Source organism: Schistocerca piceifrons, chromosome 10, assembly GCF_021461385.2.
Source record: "Schistocerca piceifrons isolate TAMUIC-IGC-003096 chromosome 10, iqSchPice1.1, whole genome shotgun sequence".
Classification (NCBI taxonomy): Eukaryota; Metazoa; Arthropoda; class Insecta; order Orthoptera; family Acrididae; genus Schistocerca; species Schistocerca piceifrons.
The window spans coordinates 92,703,564-92,729,945 of NC_060147.1; the positions used below are offsets into that span (position 1 = coordinate 92,703,564).

Genomic DNA, 26,382 nt, shown 5'->3' on the forward strand with positions numbered 1-26,382 from the left:
GAAGCGTCATTCACCAACAGCGGTAACGTAAACCGGCATAATATGCACTATTGGGCAACGGAAAATCCACGATGGCTGCGACAAGTGGAACATCAGCGACGTTGGCGGGTTAATGTATGGTGCGGCATTATGGGAGGAAGGATAATTGGCCCTCATTTTATCGATGGCAATCTAAATGATGCAATGTATGCTGATTTCCTACGTAATGTTCTACCGATGTTTCACTGCATAACAGAATGGCGATGTACTTCCAACATGGTGGATGTCTAGCACATAGCTCGCGTGCGGTTGAAGCGGTATTGAATAGCATATTTCATGACAGGTGGATTAGTTGTCGAAGCACCATACCATGGCCCGTACGTTCACCGGATCTGACGTCCCCGGATTTCTTTCTGTGAGGAAAGTTGAATATTTCCTATCGTGATCCAACGACAACGCCTGACAACATGCGTCAGCGCATCGTCAATGCATGTGCGAACATTACGGAAGGCGACTGCTCGCTGTTGAGAGGAATGTCGTTACACGTATTGCCAAATGGACTTAGGTTTACGGACATCATTTTGAGCATTTATTGCATTCATGTGGTATTTACAGGTAATCACGCTGTAACAGCATGCGTTCTCAGAAATGATACGTTCACAAAGGCACATGTATCACACTGGAACAACCGAAATAAAGTGTTCAAAGGTAGCTACGTTCTGTATTTTAATTTTAAAAACCTAGCTGTTACCAACTGTTCGTCTAAAATTGTGAGGCGTATGTTTGTTACTATTACAGCGCCATCTATCACAAAGCGAAAAACGTGGTCCAATTAAAACATTCATATTTCTTTACGTATTACACGAATATGTAATAAAAAATGGGGGCTCCTATTTAAAAAAACGCAGTTGATATCCGTTTGACCTATGGCAGCGCCATCTAGCGGGCCAAGCATAGCGCAATCTGGCTTCCCCCTTCAAGCTAGACGAGTTTCGTTCTTTGCAGTTTTTTCGTTTGAAGCTTATTTCGTGAGATATTTGTCCCGGTCACGATCAATGGACCACCCTATATATATATATATATATATATATATATATATATAATTCAAAATTTATATTCTTTTCGCTCTTCAGTAGACACATCATTCTTGCTGTCCTTTATAATCACTAGTCAACACAGCACTACTTAATACGTCCATTATCTACCACACTTCAGCTAAGAATGTTTATCAGAAAGCGTAGAGGCGAAGACTGTGCAGCAAGAAGACCAAAGATTGTTGAGCAGTAAGGTAAAATGATCTCTCTCAGACGTGCACAGCGATAACTTACAAAAATCAAAATGACACGCCCACGTTATACTGTTAAGACCTCTTTTTCTCAGGACCAAGTAGACGTAAGAAGATGACATTTATGTCACATAGCACGTAAAGTCTGTGGCCCCTGGTACCGTAATAAAATAAAGCTTGTAGGTCAATGCAGCAAAAGATAATAGGGCCATTTATGACACACAGTTTTGATACTCGCAAACTGACTCGTCAAAACCTCAAGGATAACTTTCCCCTTTGTTTTATAATAATGGAATTTGGAAAGAAGCAATCTTTCACTGTACAAGTAAGCAAAAGAATGAGATTTTCACTCTGCAGTGGAGTGTGCGCTGATATGAAACTTCCTGGCAGATTAAAACTGTGTGCCCGACCGAGACTCGAACTCGGGACCTTTGCCTTTCGCGGGCAAGTGCTCTACGAACTGAGCTACCGAAGCACGACTCACGCCCGGTACTTACAGCTTTACTTCTGCCAGTACCTCGTCTCCTACCTTCCAAACTTTACAGAAGCTCTCCTGCGAACCTTGCAGAACTAGCACTCCTGAAAGAAAGGATATTGCGGAGATATGGCTTAGCCACAGCCTGGGGGATATTTGGAAGGTAGGAGACGAGGTACTGGCAGAAGTAAAGCTGTGAGTACCGGGCGTGTGTCGTGCTTCGGTAGCTCAGTTGGTAGAGCACTTGCCCGCGAAAGGCAAAGGTCCCGAGTTCGAGTCTCGGTCGGGCACACAGTTTTAATCTGCCAGGGAGTTTCAAGTAAGCAAAAATTTCCGAAAGTTAATTTATAACTAAATCACGAAAAAAATGTGTCATTAGTTATCCGTCTGTCTGTCCGCCCATCTGTTAACACCCGTATTCTCAAATGGTTCAAAAAAATGTTCAAATGTGTGTGAAATATTGTGGGACATAACTGCTAAGATCATCAGTCCCTAAGCTTACACACTACTTAACCTAAATTATCCTAAGGACAAACACATACACCCATGCCCGAGGGAGGACTCGAACCTCCGCCGGCTCCAGCCGCACAGTCCATGACTACAGCGACCAAGACCGCTCGGCTAATCCCGCGCGGCTCAAATGGCTCTGAGTACTATGGGACTTAACATCTGGGGTCATAAGTCCCCTAGAACTTAGAACTACCTACACGTAACCTAGCCTAACGACATCACACACATCCATGCCCGAGGCAGGATTCGAACCTGCGACCGTAGCAGTCGCGCGGTTCCGGACTGAAGCGCCTACAACCGCTCGGCCACCACAGCCGGCCCGTTTTCTCAGGAACGGGCGAAGGTATCAAGTCGAAATCTTATGTCACATGGCCGGCCGAGGTGGCCCTAGCGGTTCTAGGTGCTTCAGTCTGGAACCGCGTGACCGCTACGGCCGCAGGTTCGAATCCTGCCTCGGGCATGGATGTGTGTGATGTCCTTAGGTTAGTTAGGTTTAAGTAGTTCTAAGTTCTAGGGGACTGATGACCTTAGAAGTTAAGACCCATAGTATTCAGAACCATTTCTTTTATGTCACAAGTCTTTGATCGTGGCGGTGTAAAAACCTTAAGCTTCCGACACAATGCATGCAATATACGGCCATTTATGTCACACATTTTGATATTTTGCCAGTATGGGAATTGATAAGAGGTAAAACTCGAGGAAATTCTCGATTCCCGTGACAGATGAACTATATGTATACACAAGATACATAACCTTGTACGGAACCTTCGATACTTGAGTCCTACTGGTATTTACTCGGATTTTCTTTTAAGTAACTTAATCATTTGCTCTACCGAAACACAGACGCTGATGAAATATCGTGTAAAGTGGAGACGATACATCAGCTGAAATCCCAGCAACTTGTGAACCAATACCGGCGTAGTCCACAGATTCCGTGGTGTCGTCTCTAGCAAATACGAGGAGCCGCAGAAGGCACAGTGAACTGCCAGCAAACAGCAGAGTGAAGGCGTGTGTGTTCCCGCGGTGCATCTCGCCGCGTGATGGGTACGGCAGTCAAAAGCATGCGGCGAAGTTTCGACCGAAGATTCCTCCGCTAAACGCGCACAAACGAGTGAGCAGAGGAACGCTTTCAAGCGGAGCAGGAGAAAATACGCAGTGAAATACCGGAGTAAACAAATCTCGTCCTCGACCGAACACGAAAGAAAGAGATGGGGGAGCGGCCAGTGATGCGTTACCAGCCCCGCGTGGACGTGAATAGAGGAGCGCGCGCCAGCCAGAGCAGGGAATGTGGCGTCTTCTCCTCTCGGCCCGGCACCATCAGGCGAAAGGAGTTACAAAGCGCGTAGACCGTGTCCAAAGTCAAAACTCTGGCGTCTCCAACTCTGTTAAATGTACGAAAGTGTGGTAGTCAATTATTTATTTGGTTCATTTCGGCCCTTTAGGATCACGGATGCATGTTCAATATGTCTCGTTCTTATATAAACAGAGAGCCTCGGCTGTAAAGCTATTTTTATTACCCACATCAAAAAAAGTTTTGCATCACCCCGGTTCCGAGAGTTCCGGAACCTGTACAGAAAATTGGAAGACAGCTCAACAAGAACATTTCCGCCCTTTTTACTGCTCATGAAAACCACACATTGCATGTTGTACCACCATACAGCGAGTCCTTCAGAGGTGGTGGTCCAGATTGCTGTACACACCGATACCTCTAATACACAGCAGCATGTCCTCTCGCACTGATGCTTGCCTGTATTTGTCGTGGCATACTATCCACAACTCCATCAAGGCGCTGTTGGTCCAGATTGTCCCACTCCTCAACGGTGATTCGGCGTAGATCCCTCAGAGAGGTTGGTGGGTAACGTCGTCCATAAGCAGCGCTTTTCAATCTATCCCAGGCATGTTCGATAGGGTTCATGTCTGCAGAACATACTGGCCACTCTAGTCGAGCGATGTCGTTATCCTGAAGGAAGCCATTCACAATATGTGCACGATGGGGCCGCGAATTGTCTTCCATGAACACGAATGCCTCGCCAATATGCTGCCGATATAGTTGCACTATCGGTCGGAGGATGGCATTCACGTATCGTACAGCCGTTACGGCGCCTTGCATGACCACCAGCGGCGTACGTCGGCCCCACATAATGCTACCTCAAAACGGCAGGGAACCTCCACCTTATCTTCTGGTAAACCTTCCGGGATGTAAGGTCGTGGTCCATGAAACTCTTCAGCTCCTAACGTTTCGTCCAGAGCTGCGCTGGACATCTTCAGAGGGGTGTTTCTCCTCCGGTGAGTCTTGCCGGAGGAGAAACACCCCTCTGAAGATGTCCAGTGCAGCTCTGGACGAAACGTTAGGCGCTGAAGAGTTTCATGGACCACGACCTTACATCCCGGAAGGTTTACCTCCGGTGAGTCTTGCCGGAGGAGAAACACCCCTCTGAAGATGTCCAGCGCAGCTCTGGACGAAACGTTAGGAGCTGAAGAGTTTCATGGACCACGACCTTACATCCCGGAAGGTTTACCAGAAGATATGTCATCCGGTCGTGAAAGCCTTCATACTATAACCTCCACCTTGCTGCACTCGGTGGACAGTGTGTCTAAGTCGTTCACCCAGACCGGGTCGTCTACAGGTCTCCGACGGTTGTCTGGTTGAAGGCATACGTGACACTCATCGGTGAAGAGAACGTGATGCCAGTCCTGAGCGGTCCATTCGGCATGTTGTTGGGCCCATCTGTACCGTGCTGCATGGTGTCGTGGTTGCAAAGATGGACCTCGCCATGGACGTCGGGAGTAAAATTGCGCATCATGCAGCCTATTGCGCACAGTTTCAGTCGTAACACGTCCTGCGACTGCACGAAAAGCATTATTCAACATGGTGGCGTTGCTGTCAGGATTCTTCCGAGGCATTATCCGTAGGCAGCGGTCATACACTCCCGTAGTAGCCCTTGGGCGGCCTGAGCGAAGCATGTCATCGACAGTTACAGTCTCTCTGTATCTCCCCCATGTCCGAACAACATCGCTTTGGTTCACTCTGAGACGCCTGGACACTTCCCTTGTTGAGAGCCCTTCCTAGCAAGAAGTAAGAATGCGGACGCGACGCGATGGAACCGCGGTGTTGACCGCCTAGGCATGGTTCGACTTCAGACAACACGAACGGTGTACCTCCTTCCTGGTGGAATGACTGGAACTCATCGGCTGTCGGACCCCCTCCGTCTAATAGGCGCTGCTCATGCATGGTTGTTTACATCTCTGGGCGCGGGCTTAGTGACATCTCTGAACAGTCAAAGGGACTGCCTCTGCGATACAATATCCACAGTCAACGTCTATCTTCAGGAGTTCTGGAAAGCGGGGCGATGCAAAACTTTTTTTGATGTGTGTATAAATAACACAATTCGCCAAGCAAATTACCGGTCACAAAAGGCTACCACAGCGTTCGACCCTACATATCACTGGTTAGTAGGATGGTTAGTCAGAACGATGATAACAAACCATCTACATTCTCAATAAAGAACTTTCGAACAAAATACACTGCAACAAAACCAAGTTTATAAACTTAAAAAGCACAAAAACCGGGAATACATGTATGAAGGTAAACAAAGGGGAGGGAAAAGCTCAGACAAATAAAGTAACGGAAAATACCTTAAAATAGTCGAAGTGGCCACGTGAAGCGCAGCGTACAGCCACAGGTACATGGAATGGCCTGGATATCAGCTGACTGAACGGTCTAACAGACAACCACATTGCGAATATAATGCAGGGGAAAACCACGTTGCCTTCCTTAGTAGTACGCCTTACAATCCAATATCTGATTTCGGAATCTCAGTCTGACTACCATCAGCTGGAGGAGCAGGTGTTTAACGTCCCGTCGACAACGAGGTCATTAGAGGCGGAACAGAAGCTCGGCCTAGGGAAGGATGGGGAAGGAAATCGGCCGTGCCCTTTCAAAGGAACCATCCAGGCATTTGGCTGAAGTGATCTAGGGAAATCACGGAAAACCTAAATCAGGATGACCGGACGTGGAATTTAACCGTCGTCCTCCCGAATAATGTGCTGACCACTGCTCCACCTCGCTCGGTCCAACCATCAGCTGGATCCTTTCCGTACATCCAGGCCATTTACAAGTCCTCTTTTTGTGATTTTTGATCATTTGAACAATGTATTTGCTTTTACTGACTGCAATTGTTGGAGAACTCAATTGGTCTTTCTTCTCTCTCATTCTTACTACTAAGATTACATTCTCTCGTAACCCTTTCTTCTACACCTTCTGCCACAACCGAGTTACAATCCCAACGATGTTAAAGCTCCATCTCACATTACGTATTGAATTACCAGTTCAGTAACATTACGTACTGAATTACCAGTTCAATATCTCATATACTCTCTCTATCTCTTCATCTTCAGCTTGCGACAACGCCATGTGTGCCTGAACTCTTACTACGGCGTTGGTTTGCTGTCGTATCTGAAGAGAATAACCTACCACAAAACTGTTCACAGTAACTCATCTTCTGCCCTACTTTCTTATCCATAACCAATAACCAAATCTACTCCTATTATACTACATTCTGTTGCTGTTGATATGACAATATATTCGTCTCACCAGAAGAAATCTGCATCTTATTTGCATTTCACTTCAATGATTCCCACGACAGCTTCCCTACAGTGTTCAAACTTCTGGCATTCCACGTCCCGACTCTCAGATTGTTACCCTCTCTTCGGTTATTCAATCTTTTTCAGATGGTCACCTCCACCTTGGCAATCCCCTCTGAGGTTGCAACTGGAGACTAGTACGGGATTTTTCCCCAATGGAGAGATCATCATGACACATTTTTCAATTACATGACACATGTCCTGCGGATAAACATTTATGTGGCTTTTAAGCAGTGGTTTCCATTGACTTCTGCATGCTAATGCCGCTGATTCATCTCCTTCTAAGAACAGTATTCAACTCTAAGAACAATATACACCACTGGCCATTAAAATTGCTACACCAAGAAGAAATGCAGATGATAAACGGGTATTCAATGGACAAATATATTATTCTAGAACTGACATGTGATTACATTTTCACGCAATTTGGGTGCATAGATCCTGAGAAATCAGTTCCCAGAACAACCACCTCTGGCATTTTACCGCACCGTAATAACGGCCTTGATACGCCTGGGCATTGAGTCAAACAGATCTTGGATGGCGTGTACAGATACACCTCCCCATGCAGCTTCAGCACGATACCACAGTTTATCAAGAGAAGTGACTGGCGTATTGTATCGAGCCAGCTGCTCGGCCACTGTTGACCAGACGTTTTCAATTGGTGAGAGATCTGGAGAATGTGCTGGCCAGGACAGCAGTCGAACATTTTCTGTATCCAGAAAGGCCCGTACATGACCTGCAACATGCAGTCGTGCATTATCCTGCAGGGATCGAATGAAGGGTAGAGCCACGGGTCGTAACACACCTGAAATGTAACGTCCACTGTTCAAAATGCCGTCAATGCGGTGACCGAGACGTGTAACCAATTTCACCCCTTACCATACGCCAGTATGGCGATGACGAATACAGGCTTCCAATGTGCGTTCACCGCGATGTCGCCAAACACGGATGCGACCATCATGATGCTGTAAATAGGACCTGGATTCATCCGAAAAAATGACGCGTTGCCATTCGTGTACCCAGGTTCGTCGTTGAGTACACCATCGCAGGCGCTCCTGTCTGTGATGCAGCGTCAAGGGTAACCGCAGCCGTGGCCTCCGAGCTGATAGTCCATGCTGTTGCAAACGTCGTCGAACTGTTCGTGCAGATGGTTGTCGTCTTGCAAATGTCCCCATCTGTTGACTCAGGGATCGAGACGTGGCTGCATGATCCGTTACAGCCATGCGGATAAGATGGCTGTCATCTCGACTGCTAGTGATACGAGGCCGTTGGCATCCAGCACGGCGTTCCGCATTACCCTCCTGAACCCACCGATTCCATATTCTGCTAACAGTCATTGGATCCCGAACAACGCGAGCAGCAATGTCGCGATACGATAAACTGCAATCGCGATAGGCTACAATCCGACCTTTATCAAAGTCGGAAACGTGATGGTACGCATTTCTCCTCCTTACACGAGGCATCACAACGACGATTCACCAGGCAACGCCGGTCAACTGCTGTTTGTGTATGAGAAATCGGTTGGAAACTTTCCTCAAGTCAGCACGTTGTAGGTGTCGCCACTGGCGCCAACGTTGCGTGAATGCTCTGAAAAGCTAATCATTTGCATATCACAGCATCTTCTTCCTGTCGGTTAAATTTCGCGTCTGTAGCACGTCATCTTCGTGGTGTAGCAATTTTAATGGCCAGCAGTGTAGTTAACCTTCAGGAATGATGGAGCATTGAATTTTTTCACGTCTCTCAGTGCTTATCACAACATATCACTTCAATTATGTGTCGTACAACGATACACTCCTGCTGGAACATTGAGCGACATATATGAATACTGCCTGCGAATTATGTTGCCAATAGATTTAGTAGCTGAGAAGTTTTAAATTTAAAAGTCATGCACAGTGCGGCAGCTATTCACGCATCTCAGTGTTTTTGACGCCTTATCTCATGAACTACACTATGTGATCAAAAGTATCCGGACACCTGGCTGAAAACGACGTACAAGTTCGTGGCATCCTCCCTTGTTAATGCTGGAATTCAATATGGTGTTGGCCCACCCTTAGCCCTGATGACAGCTTCCACTATCGCAGGCATACGTTCAATCAGGTGCTGGAAGGTTTCTTGGGGAATGGCAGCCAATTCTTCACGGAATGCTGCACTGAGGAGAGGTATCGATGTCGGTCGGTGACCCCTGGCACGAAGTCGGCGTTCCATAACATCACAAAGGTATTCTATAGGATTGAGGTCAGGACTCTGTGGAGGCGAGTCCATTACAGGGATGTTACAATCGTGTAACCACTCCGCTACGGGCCGTGCATTATGAACAGGTGCTCGATCGTGTTGAAAGATACAATCGCCATCGCCGAATTGCTCTTCAACAGTGGGAAGAAAGAATTCAACAGTGGGAAGCAAGAAGGTGCTTAAAACAACAATGTAGGCCTGTGCTGTGATAGTGCCATGCAAAACAACAAGGGGTGCAAGCCTCCTCCATGATAAACACGACCACACCATAACACCACCGCCTCCGAATTTTACTGTTGGCACTACACACGCTGGCAGATGACGTTCACCGGGCATTCGCCATACCCACACCCTGCAATCGGATTGCCACATTGTGTACCGTGATTCGTCACTCCAAACGTTTTTCCACTGTTCAATCGTCCAGTGTTTACGCTCCTTACACCAAGCGAGGCGTCGTTCGGCAGCCGCTCGACCATGAAATCCAAGTTTTCTCACCTCCCACCTAACTGTCATAGTACTTGCTGTGGATCCTGATGCAGTTTGTAATTCCTGTGTGATGGTCTGGATAGATGCCTGCCTGTAACAAAATGGCTCTGAGCACTATGGGACTTAACATCTCATGTCATCAGTCCCCTAGAACTTAGAATTACTTAAACCTAACTAACCTAAGGACATCACACACATCCATGCCCGAGGCAGGATTCAAACCTGCGACCGTAGCGGTCGCGCGGTTCCAGACAGAAGCGCCTAAAACCGCTCGGCCACCATCGGCCGGCGCCTGTAACACATTACGTCTCTCTTCAACTGTCGGCAGTCTCTGTCAGTCAACATACGAGGTCGGCCTGCACGCTTTTGTGCTGTACGTGTTCCTTCACGTTTCCACTTCACTATAACATCGGAAACAGTGGACCTAGGGATGTTTAGGAGTGTGGAAATCTCGCGTACAGACGTATGGCACAAGTGACACCCAATCACCTGACCACGTTCGAAATCCGTGAGTTCCGCAGAGCGCCCCATTCTGCTCTCTCACGATGTCTAATGACTACTGAGGTCGCTGATATGGAGTACCTGGCAGCACAATGCACCTAATACGAAAAACGTATGCTTTTGGGGGTGTCCGGATACTTGTGATGACACAGTGTACGTCATATGTCGTGAACTATGACAGGTAGGTGATTCTGACCCCCGTAACGACTGTTGTCTGGCAGTACGGGATATGTGCAGCAAGTCTGGTTGAAATCGGTCCAGTGTTTACAAGCAGATGAGGAAAACACATACACATTTTACGTATATATAAATAGATTTAAGAAGTGGCTGGGCTTGAATCCGAAACTCTGGACGTTTCGGTTGATGAAAACGGATGAGTAAATTTAGGGAACCCATATTCGAAGACGACTGTGCGATCATCATGCTGCCTACATGAGAATATACGCAAATGGAATAGGAAATCACCAGCGATAACATAGTACTATGCACCCTCAGCCGTGCACTCTACGGTGGCTTGCAGAGTAGATGAACAAGAATAGTGTCCGCTTTTTGTATGATTGCTGCACCGTTCACATAATTTGCTTCATACATTTTGGTCAGAACATATCCCCACACGGACGGAATTACCATCGTGATGTCATAATGAGTAATTGATTGGTTCGCATTTAATATCAAAAGCCATCTGTCACAGTTCCAAAGACATTATAAGCCCATCAGATTAGCATCAATTTATTCCTGTAACGAGCCATCGGAAATCGCTCAGCAAGGATCCTCCGACAACTTCTCCAAGTTTTTCGTATTTATAATTATTGTAGTTGATTGCAAAAAACCATATGCAGAATATACTATTTAAACTAACAAGCCTGAAAAGTTCGAACTTAAAAATCAGTAACACGAAAAGTTCCGACAGTAAATAAGTCACAATGAATATTGCCACACTGATAGGATATGACATGTTATGTAAATCTGCACTTTTATCCGGTTACGATGATTATTAACCAAAGCCAGAGTGTTAATAAAGCACATATAGACAGTCGCGTGTCGTACATTTCATAAAATTTAATAAGAAAGTCACAATTTTATTGCGCCAATTTTGGCACAGCTCTCTTATTTCACATGCCTGTCGACGCTCAAGACAGATACCGGCAAACGGGTTGAATTTAACCGCTGTGCTGAAACCGAAAATTTCAAAAAAGCATTTTATGTTGAATGTGATGAAAATTCTTTACTTTAGGTATGTTTTCTGCTCTAACGTTCTGTATTCGTGGCAATCGCTAGGTGTGCAATATTACGCACCACTATCTAAATCCTAATCGTTTTCAGGAGAACTGATTTTTTAAACTTTTTTTATGAGCTAAAACTTGCATTCGTGTGACTTGCATGGAACAACTTACATGCATAGGTATTATGTCTGCCGTCCAATGACCCTTCACAACGACAACTGGAGCAATAACAAAAGTTTAAACTATTATTTATAGACTCATATATGAAACATTGGAAATTCTTCGTACGCTCAGGGATGAATGTGAAGTCTTTTCTCGAGCGGTTTTTTTTAAACATTCCTGAATGGGTCACGGACGTGACGCAACGAAAACAGCAACAATTTGAGACAGTGAATGCAGCAACAATTGTCTATAACGGTCTAGTGGGATATTCGTTGTTGCAAGTAAACTTATAAATTTTCTGTTTGTTACATCAGACAGCTGAGACAGTAAGAGCTGTCAGCGTAAAAACATCGTGTGTGCAAACGTAAAATTAGGTAAACTAAAGAAATATAGCCTACATATTTTAGAAGTGTCTCTCATAGGAATTTTAATAGGAAAAATATTAACTAGGCTAACAGCGTACAAAATTCTCAAAGGTGCCCTGATAAATATGCTTAATGGCACCTCATCGTAGAACAGGAGCTTCTCAGCTAAAGAAGAAAGAGTTACTTGAGCAGATCTGCTCTTAATCCTGACCACTGCTTTCTCGCAATGTAATTTTAAGTTAAATGGCTCTAAACTAGGGTGACCAAATTATTTTCGGTGAAAACCGGGACACATTCACCCAGGTGCTAATGGACACCTCATTCCACATGTACCCACGTTTCTTAATTTTAAATATTAATGTTTTGTTGATACATTTTGTTAACCCGATTATTACAACTAATAAGAAGATACAAAAGATTGATATAATCTAGATTATCTGTATAATTTATGACATTTAATAGACATATACAGTAATAAAGAAATGTATTACGATTTTACAAAATTTTACAGCCATTCAACTTTTAATCACTTAATATTAACATGAGCTTTAATATTACTGTACACTTGTAAATGGAATTGACTGTCCTTGGAGAAAAGGGTATTTTTCACTGCCTCCAGCCTTCCTGATCATGTCTTTGTTTTTTGAGACACAGTGATAAAACTCGGCACAATCCATTTTGTAGTTGTACAGGATCTGCAGGATTGCTTCAAGAGAGTCCACCTCCATTCTGTTTCTTTCATCAGTCCACTGGATATTCATGAACGAAAATATTCTTTCCACATTGGCATTATGGGCTGGGATTGCAAATAAATACCTTGCAATTATTACCAACTCAGAGTAATGCTGAAGACAGTCACAGCTTTTTTTAAAAAAACTCATCCACTTCTCATGACATTCCAATGGTGTTTTTTTTTCCATCATTCCACTTGTGAAGACTTTCTTCAACAAAATTTGTCAGTATGCTGAACCGATCAAAGAGAATGGAATCACCGATTTCAATCTCTTTACTCTTCAAATAAGAAACTGTCTCTTCAACACTTTCCCATTTTGGCACTCTCTTCAGTAACATCCAATCAAACACCGGCGATGAGGGTAAATATGAGGCGCTCCACTTGCTGAGATATTCTACACAAGTGTCATAAAACTTGTTAACTTCTTCTCTAAAACTCCTTTCCGCTGCTTCTGATACTTCTGCTCTTTTAAGGACAGATTTAACATTAAAAGAAATGAACTGCTGTTCTCTCCTAAATGGTTCAACTGGCTGTGAGCACTATGGGACTTAACATCTATGGTCATCAGTCCCCTAGTACTTATAACTACTTAAACCTAACTAACCTAAGGACAGCACACAACACCCAGTCATGACGAGGCAGAGAATATCCCTGACCCCGCCGGGAATCGAACCCGGGCGTGGGAAACGACAACGCTACCGCACGACCACGAGCTGCGGACTGTTCTCTCCTCGTAGTAACAGTTTCCAGAGTATTTTTCAAAACATCATTTACCTCTATTACACTTCTAGTGCTTCGCCCAATTTCCTTTATCCCATGCTGCATAGTGCTAAGCTGACTGTGAATGAACCGTAAGTAGGCTTCACTTAAAGGGTTACTGAAAAACTGAACCAATATTTTGGGGGCTTTGTCTTCATTTAGGAAAAAATATTTTAACGGTTCAAACAGGTGGATTACTCTTTCAACTGCTGGAAACAGTGATAACCAGCGAGTTTTCGAGTGACACATTACATTCATATATTCAGTTCCCACATAATCACAGAATTCCTTAAGCCTCTCTGTTCTAACAGTACATATGTAAAAGTGTGAATATACCTTCATGTCGATAGTTTCAACATCACAGCTTAAACTATCAGCAGATGTCTGCACGCTATTGTGTAAACATGTGCAAGGCCTTCAATGTTTTCATGCAATGTTGCCTTTAATTTGGTAAATACGTTGCATTTGCCTTGTCTTTCTAAACCACCAAAGTTTGTGTTGGTGTTGTCTCCACAAAATGCCACACATTTCTTTTTCTCAAGATCAAACATTTCGATAGTATTCATACAAAATCTTGAAATTTCGTCAGATGTTTCATTAGGTAGGGAACTCACCTTCAAAAGTTTGGTCTGAATTCCCTGATTAATATCGAAAAACTGAACAACAAACGGAAATATTTTAGTGGCCTTACGATTGCTGGCATCAGTGGATATCCCGTAGAAAGAAGACTTTTTGATGTATTCAAGGCTTTCCTTTAGACTCTGGGGAGCAATAACTCCTTTCACTAAGGCTGGCACTTTAGTTCTTGCTGAACTAAACTTTTTTGCAATGGAAGAATCATCAAACACAATGCTGTTAAGCTTATTAGTACAATCTAAAAGTTTGGTGATGTTTTACCGTGTGGTAGGCTAGTGTAAGCTCGGCTGCTCGAACTTTCGTCTCTTCACTTGACTGATGTTTCACAAAATAATTTCGTAGAGTTTTACTGCAGCTCGGTGCACTGTATCTGTTAATGTGTTTCTTTGACCTGATGTGATCAACTATATCGGAACGTCCACCATGACTTATACTAAACAGTTACATACGGAACACCCTGCTTCGTAATCAAAACGACCTTTCTTAATGAAATTCCATTCCTTGGAGTAACAAAATGGCTCTGAGCACTATGGGACTCAACATCTGTGGTCATAAGTCCCCTAGAAATTAGAACTACTTAAACCTAACTAACCTAAGGACATCACACACATCCATGCCCGAGGCAGGATTCGAACCTGCGACCGTAGCAGTCGCGCGGTTCCTGACTGAGCGCTGTAATGACACATTCCTATGCAGAGACATACAATATCTTAAAAGCTGTGCAAAAGATAAATTGAGAGGCATGTATATTATAATCTTTGTAAAGTTCACATTGGATTCTCTTTTGTTTGATACTCCAAGGAGCTAAGGGACACTTTCGATTGTTGCCTTGTGGAGGATGGACGTGATTTTTGGACTGTGCGGAAAGGCAGCCATATGGTTGGTAATTATGGTTTATGCGACGAGCACAGCAAGTCTTATTGTGTTGTGAATAAAAAATAGTGAAAAGTATCGAAGTGTTACGAAAATTATTTATAGCGACGTAGCATAGTATTCCTTGGTTTCCACCGTCTTCGTGAAGTGAACCGATGCCGACTCATGATGGTACACACGGTCAACAAAGAGAAGAACATCGATGGCGACTAATGAATTAATATTGTGGCAGAAGGACTAATCCTACGCCTACGGTGAGAACTCTGATTAAATCAACAATGACGTGGAATTTAAAGTGTAAAATGTTTTTTATTTATTTCGTCACAGCGCCTAGAACCGCTAGACCACCGCGGCCGGCTTGGAGAACAGTCACTGAACTTGCAGGCACGTTTCGGCATTGCGTTTCACAGTACTGCAACAATAATACCACTAATATCAGAAAAAACTACTGCAGTTTGTCTGACAAAACGTCGACTATACACTGTTCTGACAATGAGTGTGTGAGTAAGTGGCGCGACAATCGGACGGTTTCATAGCTCTGTTACAATAATACAACTTACTACTTGTTGGCCAAAGTACCGCTCAAAGTATATTATTGCCTGAGTGTATCAATACTGATAGTGCGACTACTAGTATGGGACAATGGAGGTATTAGACAAATAAGCTAAAATATATTAATTTCTTGTGTTGTATTTCCTTTAATATAGCGAAATCCCAAAAATTTGAGAAAGTTTCACGCAATATATTTAAAAACTGAATTCCGGGACTTTTGAGCGTCCCGAAACAAATTTTCGGGACACCGGAACACAGGGATGAAAACCGGGACAATCCCGGTTTTCCGGGACGTTTGGTCACCCTACTCTAAGCACTATGGGACTTAACATGTGAGGTCACCAGTCCCTTGGACTTAGAACTACTTAAACCTAACTAAACTAAGGACATCACACACATTCATGCCCGAGGCAGGATTCGAACCTGCGACCGTAGCAGCAGCGGGGTTTCGGACTGAAGCGCCTAGAGCCGCTCGGACACATGAGCCGGCTAATTTTAAGTAAGTACCCTTTGTACGTTAATTTTAAATAAGTTGCCTTTGTACAGGTATGTCGTGACAAGTTTCATCTTTGCTAATGCTTTTTGTCATACTTAATTTTGTATTTGTTACTTTATAAGGCTTCGCAAAATTTCATTCTGATGAAGACATTCTTACAGATGTCGAAAGCTAAGTCAGTGTACCAAACAGTTATTTGCAACCGGCTAGGTGTGGTATTCCTATGTTCGGAATTTGATGAGGCAAATTGTTGATCATATTTTTTTTTGTCCTTAAATTCTTTGTACGTTAGCCTGAAATTAGTATTCAAACTTAGTTAATAGGCCTGATTAATTTTTCAATTGCTGATTAGGTTTCAAAACAAATTCATCCTAGAGTTATAAACTATTCACAATTGTCGCATAACAGTTCATCGGTCAACTTCATCCCCAGGGCCGGCCCGAGTGGCTGACCGTTTCTAGGCGCTGCAGTCTGGAACCGCGCGACCGCTACGGTCGCAGGCTCGAATCCTGCCTCGGGCATGGAAGTGTGTGATGTCCTTAGGTTAGTTAGGTTTAAGTAGTTCTAAGTTCTAGGGGGCTGATGACCTCAGAACTTAAGTCCCGTAGTACTCAGAGCCATTTGAACCATTTTTTTTTTTTTCCATCCCCAGGTGGCGTGAAGTTGACTGACGCACTGTTTTTACGACCTGTTAGAGGAAAATTGAGACCACAGAAAAACCAACACATTGACGTTTGAAGTCCAAAATCGGTCATGTTCACCCCATTTGACGGTACTTCTGTCGCAGACCCCGCGCCCCCATCCTCCGTCCGCCCAATTCTTGGTTCTGACAACAGGAAAAAGCTCGAATCGGAGCCCCGGAGTCCTGCCAATAAATTCGGACTACGACCGCTGCTTCAGTTTCGCGTGAGGTTAAGTGCGGCAGTATTTATACTGGGTCAGAGAATTATATAGAAACGCACCCGGTTGCACGAGCGCATGGAGAGGAAAACGGCATCCTAGGCTGCGGCAGAAGGCTAGGAAACGGCTCCGAGCGAGCACCGCGTCCGACAGTAAATTCTGGAAGCGACCGCCGCAACAGCTGTGCTCTCCAATAGACCCCAACACTAACACTAACTGGCCGCCATTACTCCGGCGGCAGCCGGGACCCGAAAGCGCCCGCGCAGTCGGGCCCATCTCTCTGTAAGACGGCGGCCGTTAACTGGGGCAACACACACACACACACACACACACACACACACACACAGAGCGCGGCCGGGTGGTGGGGGAAGCGCGCCTCCTCGCCGCTGTTGTTGCAGTCCGACTTCTGCGCAAAGTGTGAGAAGCGGCGCAGCGGTTGCTCGTTCCGTTCTCTCCGCGAGAAACTAAGCGAGCAGCTCTCTCTCTCTCTCTCTCTCTCTCTCTCTCTCTCTCTCTCTGTGTGTGTGTGTGTGTGTGTGTGTGTGTGTGTGTGTGTGTGTGTGTAAACGTCTGCTGTGCTTCAATCTGGACGTGGAGGCGCGCGCGGCGGCTGCTAACTCTGTTCCGAGGCGCGCAAATCAGGGCAGAGCTGTCTGCGAGAGTTCTGCACAGTGGTCGGAAAGCTGCGGGTGGGGGTGGGGGGGTCTCTTCCGCTCTGCTCCGCAGCAGCGCAGGGAGATTTACATCACATTAACCCATCACTCCACACACTGCCTCAAAAAGGCGGACAGACAAGCGTTCTCATCAAGAACGCCATTCGCGGCGAGGATGCACTCTTTCTTTCTATCGTTCAACTTCCATATCGAAGAACTAGTGGCCGACGTGAAATAAAGGATTGGGAGCGGCATTGAAATTCAGGGTAGGGGTCATGAATGACCAGATTCGCTAGTAACACTGTTACTGTCAGTAAAATGGAAGAGTTGTTACAGCACCTGTCGGATGTAATGCACAGCCTAATGAGCAAACAATATGTACTAAGGGGAGGTTTACTACCTTTTGCTTCAAAAAATCTATCAATTAATTGTCTACATCATTCATACAAATATATTCAATTGATTTATCTGTATATTTTTTAACTAAACATTCACCTATTTTTTGTTGTTCAGGAGAACTTATTTCTGAAGTATCATCTATAGTTGGTAATCTTAAGGTTGGAAAATAATCACCAACAATTGGTTTTATTAAATATTTATATTTAGTATCTTTACTTAATCTTATTTTATTTGGATTATTATAAGAATATATTGCTCCTCAATTTAATAATATATCTGCATAATTTGATAAATCTTCACCATTGAACTTTTCATTTAAATCTTTTTATAAATTGCAATTCTGAATCCATAAAAGTGTTAGAATCCACACCTGAAACGGTTTTTCCGAATACGGAATGGAAATGTTAGTTATTCGCGATTGGACAAAAAAAATGCACCTGCCTGAAATCGGCCTTTTTCACGTAAGAGTCTTTTTCTTTCGGAGGACGAGCTATTGTACCGGTGCATGGGAGGAAACACACAAAATTCAAATGAAAGTTTGAGTGCGTGTGTTTGGAAGTCAGCCCCCGAGCGTTTGCATTCTGGCGCGAAGACTGTGGGGATTGCGACTTTCCTGGCAGTGAGCAGTTTCAACGAAGGGTATTCAACAAATCTGAAGGCCGTGACAACGATGGACGTCACTCTGGGACTCTATTCGACGCAGTTCGCCAAGCATTCGGACGACCACCGGATTCAAGCGGCCGAAAACCGCTTGTCACCGGCCGTACGAGCGGCTCTGGAGCAGCGCAGGATGGCCCAGATCGAGCAGAACGCCCTCTATGAGGAAGGACTAGTTTACGGACCGGGAATAGCAGATTGAACGTAAGTTGCATAATATTGCATTTATATGTAGTCAAAACATCAAACGCGTTTTTCTCGAAATGACTTTTTTTTTATCTCGCGGTGTGTCAGATTATATAATGGTAAGACAGAAATTTAGGAACCAGGTTTTAAATTGTAGGGCATTTCCAGGGGAATATGAGGACTCTGCCACAATCTATTGGTTATGAACTGTAGATTAAAACTGAAGAAACTGCAAAAAGGTGGGAAATTGAGGAGATGGGACCAAGATAAACTGAAAGAACCAGAGGTTGTAGAGAGCTTCAGGGAGAGATTTGCGAACGATTGACAAGAATGGGGGAAAGAAATACAGCAGAAGAAGAATGGGTAGCTTTGAGAGACGAAATACTGAAGGTAGCAGAGGATCAAGTAGGTAAAAAGACGAGGGCTAATAGAAATCTTTGGGTAACAGAAGAGATATTGAATTTAATTGATAAAAGGAGAAAAAATAAAAAGGCAGTAAATGAAGCAGGCAAAAAGGAATACAAACGTCTCAAAAATGAGATCGACAGGAATAGCAAAATGGGTAAGGAGGGATGGCTAGAGGACAAATGTAAGGGTCTAGGGGCGTATATCATTAGGGGTAAGACAGATTCTGCCTACAGCAAAATTAAAGAGACCTTTGGAGAAAAGAGAACCACTTGTATGAATATCAAGAGCCGAGATGGAAACCCAGTTCTAAGCAAAGAAGGGAAAGCAGAAAGGTGGAAGGAGTATATAGAGGGTTTATACAAGGACGATGTACTTGAGGACAATATTAGGAAATGGAAGAGGAAATAGATGAAGATGAAATGGGAGATATGATACTGCGTGAAGAGTTTGACAGAGCACTGAGAAACCTAAGTCGAAACAAGTCCCCGGGAGTAGACAACATTCCATTAGAACTACTGATAGCCTTGGGAGAGGCAGTCCTGATATAACTCTACCATCTGGTGAGCAAGATGTATGACACAGGCGAAATGCCCTCAGACTTCAAGAAGCCACGGCTGCAAAATAGTAACACGTATTCTTTACAGACGAATGGAAAAACTGGTAGAAGCCGACCTCGGGGAAGATCAGTTTGGATTCCGTAGAAATACTGGAACACGTGAGGCAATACTGACCTTACGACTTATCTTAGATGAAAGATTAAGGAAAGGCAAACCTACGTTTCTAGCATTTGTAGACTTAGAGAAAGCTTCTGACAATGTTGACTGGAATACTCTCTTTCAAATTCTAAAGGTGGCAGGGGTAAAATACAGGGAGCGAAAGGCTATTTACAATTTGTACAGAAAACAGATGGCAGTTATAAGAGTCGAGGGGTCTGAAAGGGCAGCAGTTGTTGGGAAGGGAGTAAGACAGGGTTGTAGCCTCTCCCCGATGTTATTCAATCTGTATATTGAGCAAGCAGTAAAGGAAACAAAAGAAAAATTCGGAGTAGGTATTAAAATCGATGGAGAAGAAATAAAAACCTCGAGGTTCGCCGATGACATTGTAATTCTGTCAGAAACAGCAAAGGACTTGGAATAGCAGTTGAATGGAATGGACAGTGTCTTGAAAGGAGGGTATAAGATGAACATCAACAGAAGCAAAACGAGGATAATGGAATGTAGTCGAATTAAGTCGGGTGATGCTGAGGGAATTAGATTAGGAAATGAGACACTTAAAAGTAGTAAAGGAGTTTTGCTATTTTGGGAGCAAAATAACTGATGATGGTCGAAGTAGAGAGGATATAAAATGTAGACTGGCAATGGCAAGGAATGCGTTTCTGAAGAAGAGAAATTTGTTAACATCGAGTATAGATTTAAGTGTCAGGAAGTCATTTCAGAAAGTATTTGTATGGAGTGTAGCCATGTATGGAAGTGAAACGTGGACGATAAATAGTTTGGACAAGAAGAGAATAGAAGCTTTCGAAATGTGGTGCTACAGAAGAATGCTGAAGATTAGGTGGGTAGATCACGTAACTATTGAGGAAGTATTGAATAAGATTGGGTAGAAGAGAAGTTTGTGGCACAACTTGACCAGAAGAAGGGATCGGTTGGTAGGACATGTTCTGAGGCATCAAGGGGTCACCAATTTAGTACTGGAGGGCAGCGTGGTGGGTAAAAATCGTAGAGGGAGACCAAGAGATAATACACTAAGCAGATTCAGAAGGATGTAGGTTGCAGTAGGTACGGGGACTGATGACCATAGCTGTTAAGTCCCATAGTGCTCAGAGCCATTTGAACCATTTTGCAGTAGGTACTGGGAGATGAAGAAGCTTGCACAGGATAGAGTAGCACGGAGAGCTGCATCAAACCAGTCTCAGGACTGAAGAACACAACAACAACAACAACAACAACAACCACATGAACTTCGCATGCTTTTTCCGATGCCTCTGCAACAGCGTTAGGACCTGTTTTGTGTACCATGGGGGATGAGTTCCATCTCTTACCAATTTATGAGGTATGAATCTCTCAATTGCTGTTGCTACTATATCTTTGAATTTGAGCCACAGCTCGTCTGCATTTGAATAGCCAGTTCGGAAGGAAAGGAGATTGTCTCTTAAGAAGGTTTCTAGTGACACTTTATTCGCTTTTTTAAATAAAATTATTTTGCGTTTGTTTCTGGTGGATTTGGAAGAAACGGTATTGAGCCTGGCTACAACGACCTTGTGATCACTAATCCCTATATCAGTCATGATGCTCTCTATTAGCTCTGGATTGTTTGTGGCTAAGAGGCCAAGTGTGTTTTCGTCAGTTCGGCAGAATTTGGCATGACATCACTCAGAACGACATCCAACAACTCTTTCCATCAGTGCCACGCCGAATAATTGCTTGCATGAGGGCCAGAAATGTTGTAAGGCGTTATTAACGAGCACAATTTGTGCAGCTCGTTCTCTTGAATAAATCATCCATTTTTTCTGAAATTGTAACCATTTGTTTGTACATATAAATCTACTGATTTCCGTCCTATTCGGATAATTTCTTCGTGGTGGCTCTTGTTTTCCCTTTGCGTTGAAATGTAGATAAGTAGTGTTTTCCAGTTACAGGCTGGTTTGCCTGTATTCAGAGGAGGCCCTGCTTAGGTCGAAAGGTGGCAGTTTTGTTGTGTGTTGGCTGAGCGAATGAATGTGAAAACTGGCACTGGCGACAGATTGATCTGTAGCTTAGCCCGAAGTATAGGTGAGGCTGGAATGTGACAGTCCGTTTCTGAGTTGGCGAGGCTAACGAATGTGAAATCAAAATTACTTGTTGTAGTGACAGATTGATCTGTAGCTGTAGGTGAGATCTAGGTTAGATTGGAACGTGGCAGTTTAGTTGTGAGTCAGCAAAGCCAACGAATGTAAGAGCAAAAAAAAAACTACCTGAAGTGTCTTGGCTTCCGCAGAAATGTCCACGTATTCCATCTCCGCACAACTGTCATAAATTTTTTTTCGTCCGCATATGTTTGTGGAGTCAGCATTGCTTCCGATGGGACAAGAAACGTTCGCTTTCCTTCTACGAAAACAAATCTGGCACAAACTTCTACATTAAGGGGCAATTGAGAGACTGAGATAAGTCTGCAGAAGTCCTTCTTCTGAAAATTACGGCGGGTAATAAGACGCTAGTGGCCGGAATGGCTGGAACGGAGGTCGGGGAACGACAAATGCGGTCAGAAGTGGACACTATCGATCTCGAGGTACCGGGAGCTCCCTTAAGACGGCCAGGACGGAAGAGATACGACCGTGGTCACGACAAGGAGACGGCAATAGCTATTTGTAGATAGTTGCAGCGCTGGCCGTTATAAGGTGAGGCATCGCCGGTCGGACCACGCATCCTTCACCCCGTAATGTTCTCCGGTCCATGAAGCTGGAGAGGCCATCTCGCCAACCCTCACTCATTTTGGGCCTTCTTTTTATCGTCGCGGACACTGTGTTGAGCGCATTTCTGTTGCCCTCAACGGGACGGCACGAGATTCATCGTCTACATCTGTTGTCTACGAGCCACCTTACAATGTGTGGCGGAGGGTACATCTGGCACGTCAGTCATTTGGCCCCTTCATCTACATCTACATTTATACTCTGCAAGCCACCCTACGGTGTGTGGCGGGGGGGGGGGGGCACTTTATGTATGTGCCATTGTCATTCCCTCCTTTTCCTGTTCCAGTCGCGTATGGTTCGCGGGAAGAACGACTGCCGGAAAGCCTCCGTGCGCGCTTCAATCTCTCTAATTTTACATTCGTGATCTCCTCTGGAGGTATAAGTGGGGGGGGGGGGGTGGAGAGCAATACATTCGATAACTCATCCAGAAACGCACTCTCTCGAAACCTGGACAGCAAGCTACACCGCAATGCAGAGCGCCTGTCTTGCAGAGTCTGCCATTTGAGTTTGCTAAACATCTCCGTAACGCTACCACGCCTACCAAATAACCCTGTGACGAAACGCGCCGCTCTTCTTTGGATCTTCTCTATCTCCTCCGTCAACCCGATCTGGTAAGCATCCCACACTGATGAGCAATACTCAAGTATAGGTCGAACGAGTGTTTTGCAAGCCACCTCCTTTGTTGATGGACTTCATTTTCTAAGGACTCTCCCAATGAATCTCAACCTGGCACCCGCCATACTAACAACTAATTTTACATGATCATTCCACTTCAAATCGTTCCGTGCGCATACTCCCAGATATTTTACAGAAGTAACTGCTACCAGTGTTTGTTCCGCTATCATATAATCATACAATAAAGGATCCTTCTCTCTATGTATTCGCAATACGTTACATTTGTCTATGCTAAAGGTCAGTTGCTACTCCCCCTGCGCCAAGTGCCTATCCGTTGCAGTTCTTCCTGCATTTCACCGCAATTTTCTAATGCTGCAACGTCTCTGTATACTACAGCATCATCCGCGTAAAGCCGCTTGGAACTTCGACACTATCTACTAGGTCATTGTGAAAAGCAATGGTCCCATAACACTCCGCTGTGGCACGCCAGAGGTTACTTTAACGTCTGTAGACGTCTCTCCATTGAGAACAACATGCTGTGTTCTGTTTGCTAAAAACTCTTCAATCCAGCCACACAGCTTGTCTGATGTTCCGTAGGCTCTTATTTGGTTTATCAGGCGACAGTGCGGAACTGTATCGAACGCCTTCCGGAATTCAAGGAAAAAATGGCATCTACCTGGGAGCCCGTATCTAATATTTTTCTGGGTCTCGTGAACAAATAAAGCGATTTGGGTGTCACACGATCGCTGTTTCCGGAATCCATGTCGATTCCTACAGAGTAGATTCTGGGTTTCCAAAAATGACATGATACTCGAGCAAAAAACATGTTCAAAATTCTACAACAGATCGATGTCAAAGATATAGGCCTATAGTTTTGCGCATCTGCTCGACGACCCTTGTTGAAAACTGGAATTACCTAGTGCTCTTCTCCAAGCAGCTCTTCTTATGTTGCAGCGTATGAAAATTAGCTAACATATTGAAATTTTATTTAGACTTGGGTGGAAGTCTGTCTGTTCCCATCACGAGAAAATTGATCTGACGTAGCACGCTCAATCGCGATCTCCTGCGCCAACGATACAGCAGAGTGAAATCTCAACAACATTCCTAATATTTCACAAGAACGGGTTGAGATGTCGAAATGAGAGTTTGGCAAATGATAGCACACAAAGAGGAGAGTATTTTGCCGTATGGTTATTAAGCAAAATTTCATTATCGACAGAGTTCTTCGATGAAACAATGTAATTTTCAAGGGCCATCGATAGCCGGTCAAACGATAAATGCTATGGGTTTTGAACGACATATGTGAAGACATAATACGCTTATATTTGTACCGAGGATCTGCTTTTTTCATAAGATACTGACCTTACTTTTCCTCTGTTACTCACTTAATAGACCACTGTTTCAGAATTCTCTCGTGATTGCAGGCCTAGGTAGGGTTTGGAAAGCACAAAGACAAGCAGTAGAAACGATCTCCATGTTCGGGCGGGCATTATCTTGCTGAAATGTAAGCCCTGCATGGCTCGTCATGAAGGGCAACAAAACGGACCTTTAGCTTACCAGCTGCGTACTGCTGTGCGAAGGTACTTTAACGGTTACTGTTGAGCAGCTGCTCTACTGAACAGCATCCATTACGAGCAAACCAATTGCGTCTTTACGCGTGTTACACGTACTTTAGTACGTGGGCAATGCACGCCTCTATTTTGAAAGAATAGTTCGATACAGTCATAGGGTCGAGTCGCGTACGTCTGCGTTCATGCCCCACAGGTATTTCGCTGCAAATAACAACAAGTAGGTCAGATCGTGCAGTCAAATAATCTATGTATTGGCTAGAATTGTGAGTTAAGATAATACGAATGTTGGAACTTAAATAGTGGAAACTATTTATTTTACAACCGATACAAAAGAGTTACATGTATGCACCTGTTACTGTGCTTCAAAGTAGTCACCAGCGTTGTGTAGACCCCGTTGCCAGCGATGTGGAAGGCGTAGTACACCGTTAGCAGAGCCTGTTCTGTTGATGGTGCGAATGGAGCGGTCTGAAGTTATGGCGATTCTCGTGTACGACTGTGATGGTGTTATCCTAACACATCTGTGACTGCTCGTGTTCGGTCGACGGGACTGGGAAGTACTGTACCATCCACCATACTCCCCGGACGTAAGTCCTTGTGACTTTGATTTGATTCCGAAGATGAAGGGACCACTTCGTGGCATTCGATTCAGAACTGCTCCAGAGATTCGACAGGCAGTAGACCGCTTCCATTCGCACCATCAGCATAACAGGCTCTGCTAACGATATACTACGCCTTCGGAAAAACTGAAATATCAGGTGACGACCTAGTAAAGTAAAAAGACAGAAAACAAGAAACCAGAAGAGAAACCTTGAAGGGACAGAGGATCCTGAGTACAAATCTGGCGTCTTCTCAAGAGGTGACATACGAAAACAAGGTGAGGCTGAACTTTGAATTGCATTCTTCTGAAAATTACTTTTCTCGGAATCTACAAAGGCTAGAATTATGGAATTTTGTACACTTATTTCTTTGTATTCTTATTTCGCGAAGAGACCATGAGGATAAAAACCAGTGAGATTAGAGTCCACATAAAGGCTTATCGACAATCTTTCTTTCCACGAACACATACGAGACTGGAATAGAAGGGAGAACCGATAGAGGTACTCAAGGTACCCTCCGCCACAAACCGTCAGGTGGCTTGCGGAGTATAGATGTAGATGTAGAACCCAATAAATGTTGTCTCAGGAGTACATTTGGAAATTCTCGGTGTAAGCTGAAACTATGGCGCTAAAGTGCTTCGAATTTTGGGTGATTTTTATATTATACTAACAGAATTATAAATAAAAAATATTAAAATTCTTCTATTCGATGTATTTAAAAAGATTTGGTGAGGGCCAGTGTGGCCGAGCGGTTCTAGGCGCTTCAGTCTGTAATCGCGCGACCGCCATGGTCGCAGGTTCGAATACTGCCTCGGGCATGGATGTGTGTGATGTTCTTACGGTTGGTAGGTTTAAGTAGTTCTAAGTTCTAGGGGACTGATGATCTCAGATGTTAAGTCCCATAGTGCTCAGAGCCATTTGAACCATTTTTGATCGGGTGAGAGAAACTTACTAAATGCACAGAGATTAGGCACAGGTCTTTGTTTTTAATGTCTTGAATAGTTTCTGAAAAAAGTACATATATTATTTATTAAAAAT

General features: G+C 44.2%; 1 protein-coding gene across 1 annotated transcript in view; it reads right to left on the reverse strand.

Moving 5' to 3' along the window:
• Positions 1–26,382, reverse strand: part of LOC124718819 (protein timeless homolog) — a 490,147-nt gene that overhangs the window by 355,094 nt on the left and 108,671 nt on the right. The gene's annotated exons all lie outside the window — the stretch shown is intronic.